Raw genomic sequence first — 9,132 nt, 5'->3', positions numbered from 1 at the left:
GTTTTAGGTTGAGTTTCGGGATCAGGTTCAGGATCGGAACCCGACAACGTTTTGACCAAAGCTGTTGACCAAAGTTGTTGTTGTTGCTCAACAATCAAAGCCGAAATTCGGATCATAGAAAAATAAGTACTTGTGTAAATAGTTTGCATACATCGGTAAATAACATGAGAAAATGAGAACAATAGAAACAGCGTCATATTTGGAATTAGCCATAAAAAATTAACGAGGAAAAAAACCATACATTTAGCCAGGTCGGTAGCCAGGCGGTTCGACATGTGTGCTTTGTTCACTCAGGCAATCGGCCGATGTGTCTGTCGATGGTTCAAACCGCAGGCTAAACGATCGATATTCACTTGCTATCGTTCAACAAGTATTAAGAATCACACATTTAAAGGTAAGACCTCGTTAGTCCTTAGCTCGCACTAGTTTCGACTTCTGAGGGTTGACGTTCGTAGGGATGCGACAGCTGCACGGAAAAAAAAAATTTGTTGAATGAAATAAAATTCACTTCATTCAAAGAAATAAAAGTGTCATATATGCACGACAAAATATTTTGTTGATGCAAGTAAAAAGAATTCTTGACTCCTAACTATTTCTTCAAGCATATGTTCATTGTATCAAACAAATATTTCATTGAAACAATCGCATTCATTAGTTATTTCAATTCAAAGAAGAATTGAATTCAAGTAATATTTTGTCTAATTGATAGCGAGAATGATTTAGAGTAATTCGAATATTCTGTTGAACAAACAAAATTTAAAGATGGGTGAAATAGTGGATGTGATTGAAATAATCAAATGTATTTTCTATTTGAGTAAAAGATATGTTGAAGAAAAATAATATATCTGCAGGATGATGGAGAACTTTGCTTGTTTTGATAATGGGAAAATTTTCACTAAAGTAATGATTTTGTTGAACAAATAATGAATAGTAGTTGAACGAACAATGTTTATACCTCATTGTGAGTATCTTTCTGATAGAGTGAAGCATTTCGAAAGTTCAAAATAAGTATGAATAATGATGTACCAAATGAAATAAAGTTACTCCTTCCCTCTTGTTTGAATTTGGTTATTGGATTCAATTAACCAAATATTATACTAATCTGAGTACCAGTATCTCGTTGGTAGTAATTTTCAGTTCTACTGAAAATTACTTTTCTCTTCTCCAAAACTTCAATATGTTTTTTAAGTTTGTAGATAAAAAGCATTACGTATAGTTTTAGTATATTGAGAAAATTACTTTTCGGCAGAATCAGAAATACAGAGTCAGTGATTGAATTTACATGAATCTCCAATCAAAATAGATCAAGTTATTGAATTATTGTGAGAATATATTATAGTTTGTTCAACAGCCCGATTTCTCAATACATTAAATACACTTTGTATCATTTTCTCAACTGGATTATTGATCTACTTACGTATCACGATTTTTTAATCAGCTGCTGATGGGAGTCTTGATGCGGATCATATTTCATATTCAATACTGATTATGTAAATGCCATGGAAAATTGTTCAACGTGAGAATGAGCAAAATATAAATAAAAATCAAGAAATTTTAGTACTAAATTTATTCAAACAATTAATAAATTATAATAGACTTCTACAAATATTTAAATGAAAATATAAATTTTTCACAAATGGTTAATCCTAATATAAAACATTAACATATTTTATTATTTATTATTATTATTGGTGATATCTACTAAAAACAATTAGAGTTGATTTTGAAACCTTTCACTGAAGTAATGATCTAAAATGAAAGAGAACAGAGATTAGTGATAATCTACATTTCTACATTTCTAATCTACATTATCCCATAGAAATATAAAAATATAATTTTTTTTTTTTGTACACATCCAATTTAACAAAAGGAGATACCCTTATTTTTTGATAATAGGAAAAAAACAATGACTTACTTCATCACAGAAAAATTTGATCAGAAATATGACTGTGATGACAAAATTTACCTAGGTCTCCAATCATAACTTTCAGGCCTTCAAATCTATCAAATTTAAGAATTCTAGCATTCAATTACTTAGGTATAGACCTGAATAAGTATCTACAGCAAATCGCAAAAATATATAGTTATTTGAGAAAACTGAATATGTTTCTAATTGTAATGGTATACATATTTATTAATAAAGTTATGAATGAAAGACATACCTCTGTTATATATGATTCTTAATTTATTCCATCAATTGATTCCTTGATTGAATATTTTTCTTTTGCCAATTGGGTGAGTCATTTCTTTCATTTCTTCATCAGTGAGCCTTTTAGCTATGTCTAAGGTTACATCATTTTCTGTCTGAAAAGTATGTGTTTTAAGTATATTATTAGGAGAAAAATAATATATGTATTTTTTTACCTTTAAAAATGCCAATTAGGTCATTTAATCCCAAGTTATTAAGAAATTCCTCCATGTCTAAAAATAAAAGAGATTATATTGCATGTTTTGAGTTTGTGCAGTTTTGTTGAATGTCATCATTTCTGTAAATATGTTACAAATAATTTTCCTTTTTCGGTATTACTGATTTCAATAAAGTAATACAAGAGAAAACTGTGATTATTTCACAATGTTCTTTGAAATAAAAATCTTAAAAAGAGGTTCCTTCAAGGATTCAGTATATACTATCATGATGAAAATGAAATCATTGTTTACCGCACCATTCAATTATTTATGATGTAAGAAATTTACAATTCGGAATAAAGGTACAGCTCTTCGCCGACATTGTATACCTACACCTATTTCTGTGGCAAACACCTCAATTGTATTTACTCTGAAAATGTCCAATTCCTTCGTATCCAAAGATCAAAGGTCAACTAGGGTACCCAGTGTATGCATAGGTACCTACCTACCTACCTCTCAATGATAATCATTTCACTCGACAACTTCTACTTTCTTAAAAACAGAATTGGAAACATGGAAGCTTTCTTTCAGTCATTACATTAAACAATAAGAACTTCAAGCCACTTTTATAGATAGCTGTCGAGAAAAATGTATGGGCACATGCTTGAAAAAAACGATGTCCATTTATTCTTTATCCAATACATGCTATTCATAATTATTTCAAAATATGGAATGAAAGAAAATTATCAACATACCTGTGAAAACACTGAAAAACTTCAATCCACGTATAATCAAAAAGAAACTGTAAACTTCTTCGTCATTTCCTTGAAAAACACAAAACACATTGTTAATTCTTATTCCATTCGTGATTAGTTTACGGTTCTTGCGAAAATGCAAATGGTGCCGACCGGCACTCTATTCCTTAGAAGTATTTCAACTATATCATCTCTTTAAAGGAAACAATTCAGTTTTTCAAACCAACAAAAAATAAAAATATTGAAATGAAATTATCCATAATCTTGAAATTATTTCCAAAATTAGTTAAAGGTATTGATATGTATTGTTGAAGTGAAAATAAATATTCAGTTGATTCAATTATATATTAGTGTCAAAACAGCACCGCATAGTGTTAAACTGAATTGGAAAGTTTTCATTCAACAGACATACTTTTGATTTGATGAAATTATATTGTTTGACTCAACCGAATTATTTTGAGAACTCAATAAATGTTATTCTTGAAATGATCCACAATTCATTTGACTAAGTAAAAGACCTCTTGAATTGAAATATTAGAGGAATTGAAATGAGAATTTCATTTTGTCTCCGCAAAATTATCATCTAATCGATACAATACACACGTCGTTTGGAATGAATGATATTTAATCAAAGTGATGAAATAAATTAGACTAAATAAATTTCTTTGAAGTAACAAATCTTTTTTTTCCGTGTGGTTAACGGAAAAATATATTTCAAACAATGTGAAATCTAGACAGTGGAATACCTTTATCGAGATGAACTTCGTCAAATTCCATATTGAAATACCTAAAAAAATTCAATTATGAATTGATATGTATATTTGATACTTCCATATCCAAATTCTGATTGAACAAGCGCATTGAACAGTAGAAACTAAGTTTTACTGTCCCACAAATATTTAGAATTTCGAACAATGAAACCGAGTATGTAGATAGAATAGATTTTATGTGGGAGATGTTTGTACATTTGTAATCGACTATCGTCAGTTATTCGACATTTCAATTATTGTTCTCATTTTCTATTGGGTCATGGTTAGATACATTTACAACATAGACCACCAATCAAAAAATTGTGAATATCAATACTATCTGGTTATTTTCTCTCATCTGTTCAGTGGGTGCTGTTGACTTAACGGGATTTAGTTTTTTGCATCCTTTTCATGTTCAGGCAACCTGATTTTTACATAACGTTCCGTTAGTCCGACATATAATTTCAAACATTCCGTGTAATGGGTTTTATTAATCGGTTTTGAATTTGTTTCTTAGCAAAACAGTATTGACATAGAAAATATAGAATAATAATAATGATAATATCGTTTATTATGCATAAAAATACATTTATAGCTAAAACAAAAGGGGTTAGCCAAAGGCTATCCTCCACCCCTCCCAAAAATTATACAGTGAGTATTAGAAAATAATTATGAACACACTTATTTACGATGAAAAGAGAAATGAAAATTTCTGTTTTTTACCACTTTTATTATGTTTATATATTATTATAATAAAAGTGGTGAAAAACATAGAAATTTTCATTCCTCTTTTCATCATGATCTCCTACTACGTACATCCATCAATTTACACTTATTTACTATCATAACAATGATAGAGAAAAGAAAAAATAATATATCATATAGTTGCTAATAACTCTTAATATTCTCAACATTATTTTTGAAAGGTTTTTTGGGAGTGAAGTTCGCAAATTTCGATATAATCCCAACAAAAATCATTTCCATGTCAAACAAAAAATACCATATCCATCGACAAGTAGATCAGCAAACACCCTGTACCATCCCTGATCCCACAATGAAACAATAACATTTTGATGTTTTCATAAGGCACTGTCATTTTCCGGGACCTTTTCCACTTTATTTATAGGACTGTTCCCGCCGGTGCTTCAGGGGAAACTCCCGTCTCCGTGAAGTTCCCTCGGGAGTTTTCCCCGGCACTCGATCAGCTCAGATAACAGCACTCGTGTTTTGCCTTTGTTCGCAACGGCTTCGTAAAGTTACAACGCTTTCCCTAACTTCACTAATTGCTCTCAGGTCCTAGGAATAAGTAATTGGAGATCTGCGGAGGAAAAATTAATTCAGTTATTTGACGGGTTTGATGAAGATATCTTCAAAATGTAGTTTATTTCTTATTGAAGTGACATTTGGAATATCTGTATTCGTTAATGAATATGTCTGAAGAATTGTTGCTGCATTTTTTGTATAATTAAAAAATGAATATTACTGGAGTTTTTTCCCAACACCAAATCGTTATTTTTAACACTTCGACACGTGTTTCGATCACCAAGTGATCATCTTCAAAGAGAAATATTAAAAATAGAAACTAATGCGAGCTAACCCTATTTATGCTTTATAGGTATCCCATACAGGTAAACCATCCAGGCGTACCAACCATACAGGTATACCAACCTCAATTAATTTTACAATTATGCCTTATCTATTATTTTACAATATATGTTTATATAAAACAATTTTCAGCCATATAAAAATTAATTTCACATATCTCCTCAGAAATATCAAGCGCTACAGCTCTTGATTCTCCATGTTCCTCGATTGCGTTATTCCAAATATGGGTGACATACGATAGAAGGTCGCTTGTTGATCTTTGTTTCCGAAAGCCATATTGATGATCGCTCAAGATGTTGAAGACTTCCAAATATTTGAGGATATGGTAGTTTACGGCTCCCTCAATGATTTTTGATATCACCGATATTAAGAATCCAGGTATAGTCCAGAAATGTTATATAAAAAATTATAGAATTACTCAAGAGGAAATTGTAATGTTTTTATGTACTAATAGAAACATTCCTGCCAGGAAACTGATTTTTAATTACTTTTATGATGAGCAAATATAATATTTTTATTTTCACATGAAATGGATTATAAATGTTCTGTCAAGCTCCTTGGTTATAAGATACGTTGTGTGATACAATAGCATAAGCTATTTTTTCTCGAGTGAAAGTAGATAATAGTACAGTAGAAGCGAAGACCACTAGAAATATCCTTTGGTTTATTGAATGTACCTACTATCAGGTTCTTTGGAGATAATGACAAAGCACAATCGAAACATCAGAGTTTTCGTTAAACAGTAACTTGAGTGTTGAGAGATTTGCTAGAAATAATTGCTTATGAAGATCAGTTTTCAGGAATATTCACCTTTCGCAATCTGAATAAAAGAAAATAATATTATGAGGATATAAAAAACTCAAACCAAATACGTTCATCACGCAGTCCCAGCAATTCTTTCAAATAATTGATCATTGATTTTGAAGTAAGTCACATTATTGATGTTTCATGTTAATAAAGTATCTGAAATTGATCATTGAAACGCAAAATATGTATTATCTATCCAAATTTATATTATCGCTTTCAAAGTAGACTCCTTTCAAAAAAATTCCCCACCCCCAAAATCCCATTCATCAGCAGATTAATTTAATAAATTTTTCAAAATCGACTTCATTACTCACTGCAAATTTCCTTTAGTCATTTTTTGAATGAAAACGGGTGCTTAGAAGTGTAGATTTGAATTTTGGAATAAGAAAGAATCGTCCGGAGCCATATCAGGGGAATACGGTGGCTATCCGATACGTTTTGTTGAGTTTTTGCTATAAATTCGTTCGCAATGATAGCCTTGTGAGATAGTGTGTTTTCGTGGTACAAAATCTATGAGTTATCTTTCCACATATACGGTCTTTTCCGATGAATTTGCTATCTCAAACGTCGCTTAATGCTTAGATAATATGTGTCATTCACTGTCTCGCCTTCTGGCAAGATTTTCAAGTGCACAATACGGTGGTAATCAATCAAAAATAATCTTCACTTTAACATTGACGAGTTTTTTCGATTTTGGCTCAGTGGAAAGGTGCGTTTCATATCTCCAAAAATCATTCGAAATGGTACGAACTGATTCCAGAGACTTGGAAAATTCCAACGGCTATCTCTTTCAGAATTGAGCAACGATTTTCAATCACAATTTCCTTCACTTTAGCGATTTAGCCTTTAAGTGCACTGTATCGATAAAGTCGATTCATCGTTAGTTTCATGCAACATTTTCAGCTCTTGGGTATATGAAATTCCATTTGCAATACTAATACTAATGAGACCAATGTTTTGTTTCGTTATTTCAATCCATTGTTGAATTCACTAAACACAAACTAAGATAGAGGACAGTTGTGCCAACCCAACTCCAGAAATGATTTCGACAGTCCCCCCACGGGGGCTTTTCAAATGATAGATTTCCGGTACTTTCTTGGCAGAGTCTATGTATTATTTGTATCAGTATGCTCCTGAATTGATGATTTGAATTTCCTATATATACAGGGTGTTCCTTAAACACATGCTAATATTCAAGAAGGTAATTCTCAGACCCATTTAAAAAAAAACTTCCTATGGACTTATGTCCTAAACGCCTTAACTTTTGAGATACAGGGTGGCAAAGTTTTCAAAAATAATCAGTTTTTTAATAATAACTGGGATAATTTTTGTAGACATCTTTGGCATATTTGGTACATATGTTCCATGTCTCAAGGGGCATTTTCTGATGTACACAAATTTGTATTTTTTCAAACAGTGGCATCCCTACGGGTTTCGCATTGAATATTTTTGGGGAAAAAGTACTACGCCAATGCTTTCTTTTCGAAATAAAAACATTTTTAAAATCCTCATTTATTTTTGAGAAAATTTGATCTCCTGGTATTTCTTTGTCCGACGCATGATTTTCACTCAAAAAAAATAAAAATCGACAGAAAGCAAATTAAGAAATTAGATCAATTCTAAAATGAATGAGAATCTGAAAATTGCTTCATAACGCATTACCAATTTCCTAATAATATTTGAAAATATAATCTGCAAAAAAATAAATTTTTCACAAAAACGAGTTTTATTTTATTTTGTAACAGTAAGTCTAAACGAATAGCACAAATTTGTTAATTAGTAATAATACCAAAACTGATTATAAAAATTGTTGGAAGTGGCCACCTGCACTTAGTATGCATGCTTCCGCCCTTCTACGCATGGAATTACGCACCCGTTCAAATATTCCCGGCGTATTTCGTATAGTTTCACACGAGGCAACTATTCGCTCTCTTAAATCTTCTAAAGTATCAACGGGAGTTTTATACACAAGAGTTTTAAGGTGACCCCATAAAAAAAATCTAAACTGTTGAGATCGGGGGATCTTGCTGGCCATTGCTGAGGTCCTCCGCGACCTATCCAATGATTAGGATAAACTGTATTTAAATGGTTTCGGACAATTACACTGAAATGAGCAGGGGCGCCATCGTGCATGTACCATATTCGATTCCTTAACGCAAGTGGCACATCTTCCAATAAACCAGGTAAGTTTTCTTCGAGAAAGTGTAAATAAGAACGACCATCAAGGCGTCCTGGTAGGAAAAATGGGCCTATTAGATGATCACCTATAATTCCTGCCCATACATTAACCGAAAATTGGTGTTGGAAATGGGTTTCGGTTATTGCATGGGGATTTTCTTCAGCCCACACATGATTGTTATGGAAATTTTGAATGGCATTCCGAAAAAAATTTGCTTCGTCTGTGAAAAAAATTTGTGTCTAAAACTGCGGATTTAGTGCAATACTTTGTAGATACCACTGACTGAAGTTCACACGCTGTGGAAAATCTCTGGGGAGTAATGCCCGCACTCTTGAAATATGGTATGGGTATAACAAAAAATCAACCAAAATACTCCAAACACGAGGTCTACCTTCCGGAGTCCCTTTCTTGAAACTACCAGTTTCCCCAAGTCGACGATGAATATTTGAAAAGGTTCGGCTATCTGGTAAGGCACGATTAGGATATCTTTCCTGATAAATGCGCCTGGCTTCTGTTGCATTACCATCGGCAAGGCCATATACGTAATGCATTTGTGCCATTTTCGTATACCATATTTACTGATATTCAGAAAAATAGCGGACTACCAAAATAACTTCAATAACACTTCAAAATCAATCAAAACGCGCTGTGACAGATTTCAACAGCAACACCTTACTTTAAACCAACATCA

The 9,132-nt window shown here is 32.1% G+C and overlaps 1 long non-coding RNA gene across 1 annotated transcript; it reads right to left on the bottom strand.

Annotated features, from left to right (window-relative positions):
• Window positions 1-1,606: 1,606 nt before the first annotated feature.
• LOC141485713 (uncharacterized) lies at window positions 1,607-3,790 on the bottom strand. Its single transcript, XR_012467372.1, has 4 exons — window positions 3,102-3,790; window positions 2,365-2,421; window positions 2,163-2,304; window positions 1,607-1,749 (listed from the first exon to the last, which is right to left on the bottom strand). It is a non-coding gene; the product is annotated as an uncharacterized lncRNA (long non-coding RNA).
• Between the last annotated feature and the right edge of the window lie 5,342 nt (window positions 3,791-9,132).

This window comes from Leptinotarsa decemlineata, unplaced genomic scaffold (assembly GCF_025532065.1).
Source record: "Leptinotarsa decemlineata unplaced genomic scaffold, Ldec_3_MD MMD2_tig00026330_RagTag_RagTag, whole genome shotgun sequence".
NCBI classification, from domain to species: domain Eukaryota; kingdom Metazoa; phylum Arthropoda; class Insecta; order Coleoptera; family Chrysomelidae; genus Leptinotarsa; species Leptinotarsa decemlineata.
The sequence above is the reverse complement of the archived record's forward strand: the minus strand, read 5'-3'. Positions and strand labels throughout refer to the sequence as shown.